This window comes from Protopterus annectens, chromosome 6.part0 (genome assembly GCF_019279795.1).
Source record: "Protopterus annectens isolate FY-2018-M chromosome 6.part0, PAN1.0, whole genome shotgun sequence".
NCBI classification, from domain to species: Eukaryota; Metazoa; Chordata; order Ceratodontiformes; family Protopteridae; genus Protopterus; species Protopterus annectens.
The window spans coordinates 60,358,383-60,376,010 of NC_056737.1; positions in this window are offsets into that span (position 1 = coordinate 60,358,383).

Below are 17,628 nucleotides of genomic sequence, written 5' to 3' on the forward strand. Positions count from 1 at the left end.
TGAGATCAGATCACAAACTAATCTCACTGGAGGTCCTCATCCCACCCCCACCTGAAATAAAAAGACCACAGTAAAGAACTTCAAAAGCCGACTTCACACTTCTAAAGACTAGTGTGGTCCTTCAGGCCCCCGAGCGGGAAAACAATACTCAAGCCGCTGAATCACTTACAAATGCCTTCTACCAGCACCTGCAGGACTGCATGGATAAGGCAATCCCAAGCAAAACAAAGACTCTTTGTACCAAAGGCAAGCCCAGTCTGGTGGACCCCAGCCATAAACAAACTCTACAACAAAAGGAGGAAGCTACTACAAGATAGAGCAAAATCCTTAAAAGGTAAGACACCCTTGATCACTATAAGTAAAAACTAAGAGCTCTCATAAAATCATCCAAAACAAATTTCGAGAGAAAAATAGCTAAAGACTCAAAAGACAATCATAAGGCCTTCTTTAGCTATGTTAGAAACCTAGGAGGAAACTCCCAGATATGCTCAGAACTAGTTCAAAATGATGTGAAGATTACTGATCCTACAGACATTGCCAACATACTGGCTGACAGGTTCAGTGCAAACTTCTCCCTCCCCCAAAAGGAGAGATATCTATACCAAACGAGTGCAGCCCCCAAACATCTCCAGCCCAAGTGAGAACTGCTCTCCAGCAAAAACACAGCATCCATGGGACCTGATGGTGTCCCCGGCTGTGTGCTCCACTTAACTCAATGAGGAATTAAACCCACAGCTAGGACAGCTGTTTAATCAAAGTCTTACCTCTGGATACGCACTCCAGGAGTGGCGCACTGCAACTGTGGTCCCACTTCACAAAGGCGGTGCCTCCACAGACCCTGAAATTACCGCCCATTAGCTTGACAAGCCTTATCTGCAAAGCCATGGAGAGGATCATAATGGACCTTATAAATAAAGACATAGGAATTTGCAGACTTTGGATCCAACCCAGTTTGGCTTTGTCAAAGGCAGATCATGCCTTTTAAACTTGGTTGACTTTTCAAACAGTCACCAAAGCCATTGATGAGGAAAGGCAGTCCATACAGCCTACCTCGATCTGGCTAAGGCCTTGATACAATACCCCACTGGTATCATTGAAAAACTCATCAGCTTAAATGTTAACCCATACATCACAAGATGGGTTGCAAACTGGCTGAGTGACAGAACCCACAGGGTCAGAGTTGCTGACGCCATGTCAGACTCAAAGTCTGTCACAAGTGGTGTCCCACAGGGCTCAGTCCTGGCCCACTCTTGTTTGGCATCTACTTTTCAAGTACAAGCAAACACAGGAGGGTTATGTTGACAAAGTTTGCAGATGACTGCAAACTGGGCCATAGTAGAAAACACATCTGACACAGATATCCTTCAGAAGGGTCTCACAGAAACGGATAACTGGTGCCAGAACCACGGCCTAAAGTTAAATGCCAAAAAATGCATAGTCTTTCCTTTCGGGATAAACATGCTTACCCTAGCTACCAAATAGGTGGCAATCCACTGAGCACAGAAGAAGTTATCAGGGACCTGGGGACCCAGGTTGATAGTAGTCTGTCATTCGACACCCATGTAGCTAAAGTAGTTAGGAAGCCCTTCTACATTGCCCACGCTATCATGAAGGGATTCTCATCTAGATCAGGGGAGGTCATTGTGTCCCTCTACTCATCAGTCATCAGGCGAATGATTGAGAACTATGCCCCATTCGGAATGTATCTGACCCGACACTTGCAGCAGCTGGAGAGGCCACAAAAGTTCCTCACCAAAAGGATAAAGGGTCTCAAAACTGTCCTATGCTGCCCCACTGAAAAAACTCCAGCTCTATTCAGTCGCCATCGCTTGCTCAGAGGTGACCTTTGCCTAACATACAAGGCCATGTCAAACCCAGATTTGATGAATATGCTTCACCTCAAAAATCTAGATCCATCAGAGCCACAAGGGCGGAGACTTAAACCTCGACACGGCTATTAATAGGACGGCTGGAGGGATAGATTCATCACCCAAAGACTCCCTATGCTATGGAACAAAATCCCGTACATGTGAGGCAGAGCACCTCGCTGGCCTTGTTCAAGAGAAATCTTGACCAATGGATGGGAGATCGCAGATATACCCCAGGGATTACCTCAGTGTCACTGCTCGACAGAGGCACAGCAAAATAATGGGTATAGTTCCCCATACTAAAGGGGTGGCGAAGCCACAAAACGATGGGCTAGGCTTGTAAATGCCTCGGCAGATAGCCTAGTATGAACCTATGAACCTATGAACCTATATATATATATATATATATATATATATATATATATATATATATATATATATATATATATATATATATATATATATATATATATACACACACACACACACACACACACACACACACATATATACATATGTATATATATATATATATATATATATATATATATATATATATATATATATATATATATATATATATATATATAAATATATATATATATATATATATGTATATATATATATATATATATATATATATATATATATATACACATATATACATATATATATATATATATATATATATATATATATATATATACACATATATATACATATATATATATATATATATATATATATATATATATATATATATATATACACGCATATGAACACACAAAAAATAAATAAATATATATATATATATATATATATATATATATATATATATATATGTTACTATAAATATACACATGTACATGTACTTACCTAGGTTATGTTACAGCAATTACTGGTAACATATGTTCAGACCGGGCATATGTTAGTGGGAGGTCCAATAAACAAATGTCTACCTCCCACACCCCCCTCAGCTAGGCCGATGAGACATACAGACATGCAATAAAGGTAAATACCCTGCTGCTTTCCAGACCACCGGCAGGGCACTACCAGTGGGAGAGATCTGCAAGGTCTACACTTTAAAAATGGGGCACAGGATCTGTTGTGGGACACCAAAAATTCGCCTTGTAGGCAAACCTGTGATGATTGACGAGACCACGATGTAGCTGTACATGGAACAGTAAGTTGTGCAAGTCTGATAACACGTGGATTGACAAAATGTATGTATGTGTAGGGGGGTGTGTCCATACCCCAGCTGTGCTCACAGTAAGGATGAGTGCTGTAGAGGGGTGTCAGGTAGGGGAATCATGGGTATGCAGTCATGGGCCTAAGTGTGCAGATGTTGGTTGGCAGAGATGTATTAGGCCCGCCCCGTGGAAGTAATTAATATTTCTATGTGGGTATAGCAGATGCCCATACCTCCCAAACCTTAAGAGCACATCTACTGGATAGTCCGTAAACCATTGGGGGAACACACAGGGACTATATCAGTGAACTGTACCCAATTATCATGGACGTCTGTGATTACGAATCAGAATCTAACACAGTCCCAACTAAACCCTTGTAGAACTAGTGATATTAGGTGGACAGATGGTGGAATACACGTAATGACTTACCACCTGTTCACCTTTGCAAGGGACACTCCCCTTTGGGCAGTTGTGTCCTGCAAAATAAATGTTATTATGGCACATGGCCTGTGATTTAGGGCAAAGAATCCATATATTGTCTGTAGTGGCTGCATAAAACGATTATGTTGTATCTGAAACACGTAGATGTTATAGGAAACAGTATTAACAACTATAATGCTACAAGAACAACCTTTTATTTAGGCAAAACAGTCACGTAGTCTATTTTCTACTGGCTGTGGGTATGTGTTGCCCTGCCCTGCCAAATCTGACATCTCTGCATATAGGTCCTATAGGGCTGCCACCTTTCAAAATGGCCAAAGTGGGACCTGATCCCTAGAAATGTCAGACGTACCAGGTCAGAATATACCTACAGCCATGCATAGTACAGAACTATACTTATTTGCACAAATAAAAGCTAAGTCTAGTAGCAGTCCACTTGCTTATGCTACTTCACATAACATATAGAAGTGTCATATATACAATAACTGTTACATGCAACTATCAGAGAAACGTAGAATATAATATTGTCCTGTAATCAGGACATTTGCTATTTCATGATTATTTTCGCATGACACATCCACCTAAGGAGGGACTGTCTCATGCAAAGTGGGACCGGTGTTAATCCTAAAGTCCCACCTCGGCCAATTTAAAAGGTGGCAAACCTACAATAGGTATGTGGTAGCATGACCTTGCAGACGGATGTGGGTCCCAAAACACATTTACTTGTCTGCATTGCAGAGTATCGGTTCCCATGAATCAGCCAAATGGGAGCAGATTGTATGAGGAACATGCATATAATATGATTAACTCACTGGACAGGCCACCGATTCCATACAGTCGAACACCATGCCGTTGCCTAATGATCAGCCATACCTGATACTGTAGTCATGTAGTCTGATATAATAGGCATAACAAGAGATCACACCCACCCAGTGTGAGTGACACATGCAAGCACCAATGTCGGTGTATGTGCAAGTGAGGGAGCGAGTGGGTGTAAGCGTGTTTGGCTACCAGTATGCGAGTATTGCACTGGTAAAGAAATGTGAAGGCTAACCAAGTGTAAGAAGCTGTAACCAGAGGTTAGCAGTGCTTAACTCCACACAAACCCATGCACAACTGCTCCCAACTGCTTCAATGTGCCTTACTCCCTCCGTATCCAATGGGCTTGTTCTGCCTGCAAGCAAATAACCGTCCTTTGCAAGTGTTGGCAGCAACACCCTGCGCACACAGATAATGTGAATTACCAATACACCATGGCAGATATACAGACAATAGACTGTACCACACACATACCACACAGCACAGTCATCCAACAGTATAGCAATGTACCGGCAGATATGTCAGGACCACTGGTGTTTGCAGACCTGGCCGTCTTGTGTTTACATGTGTGAGTATGCCCAGTATGACCATTCCACATGTTGTCAACTGACATTGCTGTCATACCTTTATGTGCTTGAGCATGCCCAGTATGGCCAACTGTATCGCATGTGTTACATGTCCAGGTAGTCTGTACTGTGGTGCCGACCTCTGCATTGTACACTGACAGGTGGCATGCTGTGTCTGCAGGGTATCCATCAGTCATGTGGAATTGACTGTTGCTACATTTCTGTACAGTGTGGGGGGACATCCGACTGTATCCACATTCCTACACAGCACCGAGGGGGGGGGTGCACCTGACTGTTGCTATATGTGTACATTGGAAGGGGGGCATACCTGACACTTGTACACTTTTGCTACTACTGTACTGGTATGTCAGGTACTCCATTTCAGTGTGTAGACCTACCTATTGCACTGGCTAGAGGCATACCAGTGTACTCCAGATCTTAGCTTTAATTACCAACATATTAGTTTCAGACGTCCTAGCCTTCACAACCTACATCCAACTGCCTGGCCTGCTGTAGTCTGTCTGTGTGAGTCTGTGAGGGGGGGGTCATCCATAGGACATATTCAGAGGCCATAGTACAGCATTTGTCTGTGTTGGTCTACACCTGTCCAGCTGGTTGAGACTTGTGTGGGCTGTATGGACACACATGATGCTCAGCCCATAACCCGCAGTGGGTTATGATACCTTGTGTACTACTGGCTACTATGGTGACCCCCATATGTGCTATAGATGTCATGGTGCCACTACGAATGTCTACTGTCTGCTGCCTTAAAATTCGTCCACCAAATTCCCTTGCATGCTCACATCCATACTATAGCTACAGGTACCAACACATTCTAATACAACTGCCAATTGGTAGGTTGATTGACTTACCTGGAGGGTGTGCCAGACCTGAGGATGGTGCCGGAGGGTTTCCTATGTCGGATGCACATAGTGCACTTCCTATACATGGCTGAGCACAGGTAGTGTCATGTTTGGCATCCCTTTGACTGTCTGTGTGAGTCAGAGAGGGTGACATTCCCTGGATCCCTACTGTGTCAGTGCATATGCTATCTCTTTGCCAAGGCCAGGTGATACTGGGCATTCCTCCTTCCACCTACTGGGTCCGGCTCAGTTTGTTCCTCCTCCGAGTCACTCTGTGCCTGTACAGGCCTTGGCATTGGTGTGGGGCTGTGTGGCCCTGCCCCATGCTGTTCCTGCTGCAGCTCTTTCTGCAGGATCATATTGTGTAGCATAGCACATGCCATAACAATTTGGGTGCATGTAGCTGGTGAATAATGCAAGGCTTCACCGGATGTGTCCAGACACCAGAACCATGACCTGAGCATCCCAAACACATGCTCTATTATATGTCTGGCCTGTGTGTGTGCCTCATTATGGCGTTGTTGTTCAGGTGTGTGTGCATTTCTGATGGGTGTCATCAGCCACGGCTCCAGTGGGTATCCAGCATCCCCCACTAGGTGACCATAGGAAATGTCCATATTGGCAAAGCTGTGGTAAAGCTGTGTCAGATGCCATATATCAGAATCGTCATAGCTTCCAGGGCAGCCAGCACACACATTCAGTATAATGCCCTGGGCATCGCATACGACCTGGCAGTTGATGGATGGGATGCCCCTGCAGTTAATGTAGGCCCTGCCCTGCTCATCAGGGGGTGCTTTGATGCATACATGCGTGCAGGCTATAGCACCCACTACCCCAGGGTAGTCTGCTATTTGGTGGAAGAGATGCATATTGTTGGTCAACACCTCACGTGTGTTGAGGAAATGTACGTGCTCACTGGCATGTGGTGACATGGCATCCAGGAACTGATGGAATACCCTGGATGCAGATGCCTGTCAGATCTCCATGATATCTCCAGTTGTGCTTTGAGAGGTTCCTGTGGCTTGTATACCTAGGCCTACACATACCTTGGTATCCACTGGGATGGGTTCCCCTCGGCCTGTTCGATGTGTCAGGTGTGGCCAGCAGAGCTCAACAATCTGTTGTAAGACGTCTCTGTCCACCCCATAGCACTCCACTATCTCCAGCTCATGTAGCCCCTGGTAGGTTACCCTGGGTCTGTACAGTCTTCTCTGTCTCCTCACTGAGGGTTGTCTGGCAGCATTCACATCCTCACCAGCCTCAGCCTCCTGCACATGTTGGTGTATGTTGCCTGCTGCAGCCCTTCTCATTTCGTAGGATTGTTTGTTAAAATTTCCCCACATGTATACACTGGTGGTGTAGAGTGTGGAAAAACCTGAGGGGATGGTGCTTGCTCACTTTCTTGTAGTGCTCTGGGCCGGGCTGGTCTGCTGGGCCTGTAATCTGCTGATTCTGATAAATATCACCTGTTTGTCCAGCTTTTTCACCTTGACTACTCACCTACTGCTGTTTTCCCTCCAAATTGCACTAGGCAGATATAGACACACCCCTAGCTTAGGCATGCTAAGCTAGGAACAATACCGAGACACAGGTCTCCAATCTATGTACAGTATGCTTGACACCCCCCCCCCATGCTTTCACCTATATTCGAGTCCTGCACCCTGCTATCTATACACATACACTCTTGGGACCTGCATCACACCCTGGGGATAAACGGGATTCGCTATTTTACACCTCGTTTGCATAGTATTGTCTTCTAATGCATAGTTACATGACCCATACTGAGCCTCCCCAAAAATAACCACTGCTTACTGTCGCACAGACCTGCACACAACTGGTTAAAAGCGCCTTACTTCACTGTATTCAATGTCCCTTGTTCTTCCCAGCAACAAAACAACCGGCCTCTGCACGGCTCTGCACACCACAGACAATGTGCTTTACCACTAAGCCATGGCAGATATACATGCATCTGAGGTTATCACATACAGATCATCCAGCACAAGCATTCAACAGTATAGGACATGTATTCCATCATGTAGATTTATGTGTGCTAATGTACACACACACACACACACACACACACACACACACACATATATATATATATATATATATATATATATATATATCTACATATATATATATATATATATATATATATATATATATATATATATATATACATATACATATACATATACATGTACACACACATATGTAGATATAGAATATATATCACAACAACAGACCACGTGACACCTAAGCATTAGTCAAGAATGAAAAGGAAACCACATGCGCCTCCTGCATTATGTACTGGTGTTAATATTAAGGCAAGTGTGTTTCTGTGCATCACAAGGGTTCAGACTGTATTAAGGGTAAGATTAGGGCTGCTGTCATTACTCACCAGACCTTTTGCCGAAGGTATGTGTAGGTCTTGCCAACCCAGTCTCTTGGCTGATTGTAACATTTATGGCCACTATATAGGAAAACAACAAAACACGCTCCTCAACACATCCAGTAGCTAGCCACTCCCAGACACCAACACATAGGATATGACTGCCAAATACACACAGCTGTCATGCCTTGGAATACAACACCTACCTGCCTATTCTATCACACTACAGCATTACGCAGTTATAGAACGTGCTACCAAGATTACTGGGACACATTACTCCCAGAGGTGTACTTCTAGGTGGGTGACATCATCAGCAATGGCAAATTCGGCGATAGGGATTGTATGGAGTGTGAGCAGTCTAAAAGCAGTATTCTGTCCCCAGGCAGATGGAGACACACATACACAAAAACACACAGTTGGCATGGCTGGGATTAGAATACCGACCTAACTACATTATCATACTACAGCATTACGCAGTTACAGAACGCACTACTGAGATTACTGGGACACAGCACTCCCAGATGTGTACTTTTAGGTGGGTGACATCATCAGCGTTGGCAAAGATGGCTAAAGGGATTGTATGGAGTGTGAGCAGTCTAAAAGCATTATTCTTTCCCCAGACAGATGGAGACACACACACACACACACACACACACACACAGTTGGTATGGCTGGGATTAGAACACCGACCTAACTACCTTATCACACTACAGCATTATGCAATTAAAGAAAGCGCTACTGAGATTACTAGGACACAACACTCCCAGAGGTGTACTTCTAGGTGGGTGACATCATCAGCATTGGCAAAGAAGGTGATAGGGATTGTATGGAGTGTGAGCAATATAAAGTTATTACTCAGTCAAATAGGGAGAGACACACACACAGCAAGTGTGGGATTAGAACACCGACCTAACTACTTTATTACACTACAGCATTACACAGTTACAGAATGTGCAACCAAGATTACTAGGACACAGCATTCCCAGAGGTGTATTTGTAAATGGGTGACATTATCGGCCTTGCTAACAGTGGGTATAAGAAATGTATGGAGTGTGGCCAGTCTAAAAACAATTTAGAGTCCACCGGCAAACGGGGACAGACATACACACACGCCAGTATCAGGTACGGAACACCTGCCTATTTACAGATTAGTATTACAATACTACATATATACGGATCGCGCCACACAGACTACACATATCAAGGCTGTCATTATGACCGTCTGGGAATGCGGACATCAACAGGGATGCGGGCAGTTAAGATGTGCATGCCTGTGAACCTGTGTGTTTAAAGTATGAATCCATCCTGACCTGGAGTATGCCCATCTGTGGAATGGATGACTACTACCACTATACAGGGTTACAAAGGCCATGCCCATACACAGAGGCACATAACCAACTCAAGGTGTCACTGGACATGCTCACACACTTAGTAGCACAGGGCTGTTCAGAATGCACTATGTATCCATCTACACAAGGATATACTGGGCATGCTCATACACTTAGTAGCACAGGGGGGATGCTCACACACTTAGTAGCACAGGGCTGGTCGGACATGCACTAGTATGTGTCCATCTACACAAAGATATACTGGGCATGCTCATACTCCTAGTAGCACAGGGCTGACTGGGATGCACTCTGATGCTAAACACGGAAGGCCACAGTGGCCATGCTATTACAGGTAGATGTAAATAACACATTGTAATGGGCTCTGGTGTTGGTAGTTGTCATTGTTAGCGGGAACGCTGCTCTACATATATTTGACACTGGCCTTTAACAAATCATCTGTCATTCTGGGATGAAATGGCTGACAGTAGGCAGACCTTTGACACATATCACATGCATCCATGATACAAGGGAGTGTGGATATTACCCAAGTCGCATCCGCCCACACAGTGCCATTCCAAGGTAAATGTCCTAAACACAGGTTAACTCCCATACACCTACAGGACAACTGCATTGCTTTCTTATGCTAACCAGTGCTGGATGTGTAGCATCCGTATTCACAGCTGGCCACTGTAGATCCAACAACCGGGAGTACTGACAGTGAGGAACACCTGGCTGATGTCTCTGTAGTGCACAATAGCGCTACCACCATATACCTCAGAACCTAGCACTACCACCATATACCTCAGAACCAGACATGTGGGCCATAACACAGGTACGGACCACTCCAGGTGGTGTACCCACATACATAAAGGCCACTCATATGTACTGACCAGTCCCCCTACAAAAGGCATCACAGATGAGCTGGACACAGTGTCACATGCTGCATTCTAGGATATAAACTGCAGACACCACCATGCCCTCGGACCACCACCACACAACTATACATGCTGTATGACAGACGAGTACGCCACCATGTGACCCTTGACCTGTGTACTGTACTAAGCTCTACATCAACTGTAGACAGTACACATGTACTGACACAGCTGTATCATGTGTTATGCAATGCAATGATACCACTGTCTGTGACCAGGTCAGCTGTACACATACTAAGGGCCCTCAGTACTGTCCACCATTAGCAGAGTCTGTTGCTGTACACCAGTACACACCCTCATGTATGGATATGACATACATGTACCTGCCCTGGGTATGTGCATCACACACACACAACATATCTGTAAATAGCATAGCTGTTGTAGTCCTTTGTGTAAACAGGTGGCTACAGCCATTACACACATGAACATGGAATGTAGGTCCATGGCTGCTGAATGCTAACAGTACATAAGGTGTGATATCAGTGTTAACAGAGGTAACATCCCCTCTGTACTGGTCACCCATTATATCATACAACGGTCCATGTGTCATGTATGTTATTACACATATCCGCCAATTGAAATGCCTACAAATATGTCCAAATGTCAGGATCGTAGGACCTACACACTTGTACACATAGTGTTGTGCATTCAGATAACATGCGTGTGCAGTTGCTGATGTATGCAGGTGGCAAGTATCCTAGTACATCATGCAGCTGCAATGCAGCCTCAACATTGCCAACTGTATATGGTGATATGCTGAATGTACAGAAAGATGTACCACAGGTAAGGACAGATGTGTTGAAATAACTAAGTGGTGGGGCATTTTTGCAAACAGATGTTTGCTGTGGACAGCTCACAGGTGTGTCACAAGCAGTCCTACAATACCCTGTGTAACCGGTAAGCAATGGTTTCATTAACTGAAGGGCATAACACACAACTTAGACAGCAGTCAGGGTGATACCGAAGGTAAATCACTTGACACCTGTTAATAGATATGACATCCCTAGTGCATATATCAGCACTGTTGGCACAGGAAGCGCCAGTACAGTTTGCAACATGTGCAATACTGCTGTACGTCTGACATACATAACATGAGCTAGGCAGGTCTGAGATTCACAGTACTGGCATATGTGGTTGCATGTGTGCCCATATTTGTCACGTATTGTGGGGAATACATCTCAATTGTTACTCACTCTCCTGTACACTAGTGTACACATCTGTACAGACTGCAATGTATAAAGCAAGACATAGGCAGGGTCATGTATCTCACACATGTGAAGTATCTGTATGTGCAGGGTGCTAATGTTTGCCAGAGGCCTAGGCTGCACCACTGGATGACATGATGTGTGGGTTTGGGCCTTTGATCTAATTGTGTGTGTGGATGTTATGCATGTGTGTGTTGCGGTGCCCTACATATGTGTCCAGTGTGTGCATGTATGTCTACACACAGTTCTCCGATGTGTCTGGCCTACACAGGGGTATTATTGATAGCTGCAGACTGTACAGGCAAGGTTTTACAGCACACGGTGTCCAGCCATGAACATGTGACCTGTTCCTGCCAGGGGTTGCATGGGCACTACCAGACAGAGGTGCAGATTGGGTACTGTCTGATGTCACTAGTCCACTAGAACCATGTCCCTGTTGGGACTGTCCCAGGTCACGTGCACGTGGCCTGCTGTGTCGTGGTGTGGACAGCACAGCACCAGATGCACTGCTGCTGCTACCGCCACTATGGGAGCGGGCATGTGAGGTAGCTCGTACACGTAGACCTGACACAGGTGATGTAGCAGGCCTACATCCACGTGCCCGATGCCTCACTCCTACCAGATGTTCCAACACAGACAGCTCACGCTCGTGGATTGTCATGCCACGGTCAAGGACTCCAACCATGTCACCCAACCATCTATCCAAAGCATCAGCAATCTGCTGTTGAGCATTTACCATTGCCTGGATGCTGTTGTTTAAAGAACGGACAGCAGCCCTCTGTAGCCTCTGATCTTCTCTGTTGCACCATTCAGCACATGCCTGTGCCTCCATTACAGCCTGAAACATGCATCTGGTGACACCAGCTGCTGTACTCTGTTGTGCAGGAGCATGTTGGCCAGAGGTCCTCCTACGAGCAGCACTGGCCACATGCCTGTGTGGGGCACCATCAGTAGTTTGGCTGACATCATGGTGTGCAGGCACACCTTCCATAGCCCCCACACTTTCCTGTTCCAAGCTACCACACGCCCACTGTCCTTTCTATATGGCCACAGGTGATGGGATATGTGCAGGTATGGGATCTGTGTGCGGGGATGAGGTGGATATAGATGGAATGGCAACCAATGGCACAGTTTCAGCCCCTGACAACTCTGCCTGTGACCCAATCATACGTTCATCATCACTGCTAGAGTCTGTGGGGACATTAACATCTGATGTACCGCAGGAGGGCAATGCACCTACATCACCTGTGAGGGCAGACAAGAACTGTACATTACAGTCTATACAATAGACACACACACGCATGCATGTGATATGACAGAAGGCATGCAACATGCATGGGATATGGCAGACAGCATGCAGCGCAGACAGTAATAGTGGTAGTTATACATCCCTAGGTTGCACACAGCATGCATGTGTGATAGCAGACGACATGCAAATGACACAATCATAGTAGTGATTAGCATACATACCTGTGTTACACTATGTGGACCAACACAGGTTAACAGTACACCTGCCTGATGTGTGGCATATGACCTTGATAATCACATGTAGTATGACATGTGATCTGCTGATGTGTGCAATGACATGCATACATGTTTAACATAATGGTGTCCTGTCGAATATACAGTGGGGCAATGGTGTACCAATTCAGTGTTGTCTGCCCACCTTACAGATATACTGCAAATTTAGCTGATGTGCATGGACATTGCAGGGAATCATGAGGAGTCTCTAGTGCTATACAGTGTGAGGTAAAGACAGGGTTCATAGCCATGACTGTGTTCAGATACAATACATATATACTGTGGAATGTGACCCATGTCACTGAGGTGTATACACACTAAACCATGATGTGGAAGTTGTGACACAGGTCACTGATGGGTATACGGATGACACCCCTGCACATCTGCAACCATTTTGCTGCAGCCTGGCAACTATGGGCAGACATGGTGAACACGTTGGTACACCATGTCCCACATGACATCTGTGTACCACACACACACACACACACACACACACACACACACACACACACACACACACACACACACACACACACACACACAAGGAGCTAGTATGGCATTTATGTCCATCACCAGCAACGGGAATGTACTGTATCTGTGGCCTGATGTGGATACTGTACAGGTAACTGCTGTCATGTTGCAACACCCTCAAGATGTTTAACACATCCTATGTGGTGGATTGATGTTACGCCTACACAAGATGTGCACAGGCCTGTAGGATGTCTAGCGTTCCACAAATACATTATGACCATTATATAAAGGACATGGCCGAACCATGTGTAGCCATTATATGATAAGGTGTACACACAACCACAACACTTCTAGTGTGTGTGTGTTGCTCCATGTCTCTGGCCATCCTCCATGGCCATGTGTGTACATGTGTAGTCCAAATTATAGTTATGGGCATCTATTTCACATGTCTTTGTTGTCCCATATGACATATATGCTCCACTGACAACAGGGTTATGCAGATAAAGGGCGGTATGTGGGATGTGTTTTAAGGTTAGGTAGGCAGTGTAGCAACCAGGCCAGTAGATGTCACGGACATGTCAAGATAGCACATCACATTGTGTGGCATTCATAGCATGGCTATGATCCACACCGGTGAAACCTGTGTGATGGTCATACTCCCACCCACTGTGTAGTACTGTTTGTATTCACCACATGGGTAGATTAGCACTGTTGTACATTCCTAAAGTGAACAGCACCTCCACCATTGTATGCACAGCTGTCAACACATCTGGCAATGACGTTTGTGAGGATTCATGTCGGTGAGATGATTCACATAGTTTGCAAGTGTGGCACATGGATAGTCATTGTGATGCATTGCAAGTCCGACCTGTATATTGTGACAGGACCATACATTATGTGTACATGTTGTGAATGGCCACATGGCAGAAAGATTTATGCATTTTGGTTCCTGATAAATAAATACACTTTCACCTGCAACAGGCTGCTGTCGCCGCAGAATGCCAGAGGTACCTAAATAGGAGTAACACAGCAGTATGAGCATAATCCACCCCTGTATAAAGGCTACAGAGAGCAATGTTTATAACACATATACCAGTACATTAGGCTATACTATGGTGCATGTGTGCATACACAGAGTAGCATACTGTAGTATGTGGTATGTGTGTATACATGCCTTGCATATGATGTTACATTACATATTGTACAGTGACACATGCAGCTTTATGGAATATAGTTGTTTTAGGTGCAGTACTGACTTACCAGGCAACTCCAGGCTCAGTGGTTGAGAGACACCCACCTCCACAATATCGGCTAAGGCTTGTGGATGTGGTTCTGCAGGTGTCCCCAGGTTGGCCAGTAGCTCCTCGGTATGTGTGAGTGGGGGCTGGGTTGGTGGTCCACCACCTGTTGCACCTTTTTCCCTGGCGATTGCATTCACACGCTGTTTCTCCCATCTAATGAGGTCTGTACAGTGTCTACGCACCTGCTGGTATGTGCGGTTGTGGCCACCCACATCATTAACCCTCCTGCGAAGTTCCATACACAGTGCATCCTGTGGCACATGGCTGAACAGGATGTCATGATTATCGAATAGGTATGGGATGAGGGCCTCATCCTCCAAGTGTATAAAAGGGGAAAGCCTTGCACGCGGCATACTTGGAAGACATAATGATGGAGACAGGTCACAGTACCGCAGAGACATACAGAGCTACAGCTGAACATACACGTGTATCACATTACTTCAGTTTAAATAGTTGTATTTAAATCTACATGACACTGACGTGTTTGTGTCACACACATGTGACACTCAAGGTTGAGTGGATATTATCCCCATATATATGTGTGTGTGTGTCACCTGATTACATAGTTCATACTCAATGTGGTTACTGTCTTGATGTGGGCATGTCTGTTTGCCTGTACTGGTGTTCCTACCTATCAGCACATGGCTGGATGTGTCCACATTAATGCAGTCGACCTTGATGCAGTGTATATGTCACATATAAGGACTTACACTGCCTTAACAGACATGACCTGTGACCCTGCAGTCATGCTCACATAAGGTTTTACATGTATGTGTTCTGCCATATACATCTACACGGCACTGTACAGTGATTCAACATCCTGCCATGTATCACCTGTGTTGCACATGTGATACACATGGGACACTGGCTAGCCAGATGGTATTTGCAGGGATGGATGTCAACTATGGCATGTACAGTCAAAGTCAACTAGTGGGCTATATGCCATGGGCCAAGTATGCATCTAGGATGAAAGGTTACCTGGCAGTAGCTGACAGGCAGGTCTGTGGGGCCAGGTGGAGCAGTGCCACATTACTGATCCACAGGGTTAATGATACATATACCATGCATTACCATGCGGTCATCACACCATGTCTGAGAGGGGAGCGATGTGCAGCTTTGACAGACAGGAATGCATAATATGGCAGGACTATGTTAAGTGTATGGGACAAGGATCTGTCCAGCATGTGGTAGGTGGATGTCCATGAAGTATGTGTTCGAGATCAGGATGAGTACGTGTCGCATGTCCGACATCACTGGGTTGGACATGGATTTATTCAGGGTATGCATCATCTTACATAGTGGAGATGAGGAATGGGAAGGCTGGTGTAGGCCATCTGCACATGGTCAATGCCCCTTGAAGGAAATATGTGATCTGATATGGGTCACTTGAGTGGTCTGTATGGCTGGACGATGATCTCTATATTCATGTATGGCACCCTATTATTATTAGGGTTGCCACATATGACTCCCTGACAGGTGTGTTGATGTAGCTATCACAGGAAAGACAACTGCCCAGCTGCATTCCTCACACACAAGTGCCCATTATGATGACCTCTGCCTAGGTGGTAGTTCATGGGTACAGGGTAATTAACATAGGGGTGACAATGCGAGTCAGATATTGCTCCCAGGTCATAGTCATTTGCATACTTCAATAGGCAGATGCCTTCTGTTTGTCTATGAGGTATGGACTTCAATGAGGGGGAATAGAATTCATTAACCCTGACATACTGTAGCTGCCACTAGTGTGATGATCACGTATTATTCAGACACCTTCTGTAATGTTGTTTCTGCCAGCAGTCCTGTTGCTAAAAACTCCTGTGACATAGGAATGTACATCTAGTATACCGAGTGTAGGTGGAACACAGTATGGGTGATGATGTCCTATGACCTGGCAAGGTTATGATATGCAGTGTGACATCAACCATACTGTCACCTACATCTGTACTGCTGACATCACTTAAGTGATCAAGGTTAATGGCCTTCCAGAGCAGACTCAGCAGGGTAGTAGTGCAGTACTTCCCATTATCAGTGGTGTTTCCCCCTTTGTTGGGGGTTGTGATACCTGTTGGTGTGCACCATTCAGTGTGTACACAACCTGACATGGAGCTATGTTTTACATGATGTGTATGTGTAGAGCATCTTGTTTTGCCATATGTGTATGATACAACCTGTGATGTGGGCAGGTCCCATGCAGACTGAGTGCAGCTTGCACCTGCATAGTTGTGGGTACAGGAGCCCTGTGGTGTACATGGATATATGCTTGTGTAACTGTTGGGGAGAAAGGGCTGTGTTTTTATATTATCCAAGACCCTATCTGGATTGCTTATTCATACTAAGCACTTGTTCAGTACTTGTAAACAGTACGTAAGCTAATGATTACTATAGCACTCAGTCTTCCACATCATCTACAGCTAAGGGTGAACAGGTTTTATACATACTTTTCTCACTTGCGTACAGTAATGTAGCTGTTGTACTCACTTTCCTCACTTATCTAGGTGAATGTAGTTCTATATTCTGGCATGTCCAAGAGTCAACTGCCAGTGTTCTCACCTGTCTATCTGATGAATCTGGACATCTTGAGGCAATGTACACATTGCCTCATGTACACAGACAAGCCTCTCTGCCTACCACCCAACACTACAACCTGTGAGAGATGCACTCATCTAGCCAAACTGGAGGTAAAGGTCTCTCCAACCAAGCCTGAGCCTGACTGTCATGTGGAGAAGGT